Here is a 1065-nt window from a genome sequence, read left to right as displayed (position 1 = left end):
AATTCGATACACGAAAAATTCGGATTATTCTACTAATTTTCTATTTTTTGAAATTAAAAAAATTTAAATTAAACTTCCTTGTCGATTTTAATGATCTTGAAATATGTTAAGAGTATCAATTTTTTCAGGTTTTTCATTTACACATAAGTGATAATTTTCGTATTATTCGCAGAAAATTTTTCATACTATTACATCGTGTGCAATTTCTCGATTTTATTTATTTGTTATGTATAAATAAAATATAACTCGTGAATTAATATCATGCATAGTATTTTTTCATATTCGTGGAATGCGAAAAAAGAAACAAATATAAAATAGATGGTCAAAATTACAATAAATGAACTTGCAATTGGAGATATCAGTTTTTCATTGTAAATATTCTGCAGATATAATTAATATCCTATTTATAAAATATAATCGAATGAAGATTGATGATTCGAGCGTCATTGAATATTTTTTTTTCTTGTCTCCATTCAATCAAATGATGAGTTCTTTTGTATTTCCGACGTAATCGTTGACGAACCACACCTATGATCGATTATACATTTTGTCATCCGTACGTGTCCGCCATTTTTAATGAAACTGCATTCGCATGACGCGACAATTTAGCACCATTGCAAACAGTTTGGAACTTTCGTAATTTCGTAGTGAGATCATATAATATATCTTGTGTGCTTTGCGTCATAGAAATAAATTGATCACGTTCACCAGTATTATGTAAACTATCACATTTTTTTACAATTTAATTTTTTTTTCTATCTCTTGAGATAGAATTTTAATTTTCTAATATATTTTCTCTCGTACGTCAATATTGATTGAATTTTTATTATTTCTTATTACTGTCGCTGTTTCTATTCATAACAAATATTCATCATTGATTTTGATATTATATTATATTATTATAACAGTCAGGTTTTCATTTGAAATCAACAAGCCTCGTTTGTGAAGTTAAATTTATTCGATAGAAGAAGAAAAAAATATTAAATCAAATTCTTGGAATTTCCTTTCATGATTATAATTTTAAAAAGTATGATACAATTATATGTACATAGTGAGTAATGAAAC

This window comes from Apis dorsata, unplaced genomic scaffold (assembly GCF_000469605.1).
Source record: "Apis dorsata unplaced genomic scaffold, Apis dorsata 1.3 scaffold_1026, whole genome shotgun sequence".
Lineage (NCBI taxonomy): Eukaryota > Metazoa > Arthropoda > Insecta > Hymenoptera > Apidae > Apis > Apis dorsata.
This window is presented reverse-complemented; position numbering follows the sequence as displayed.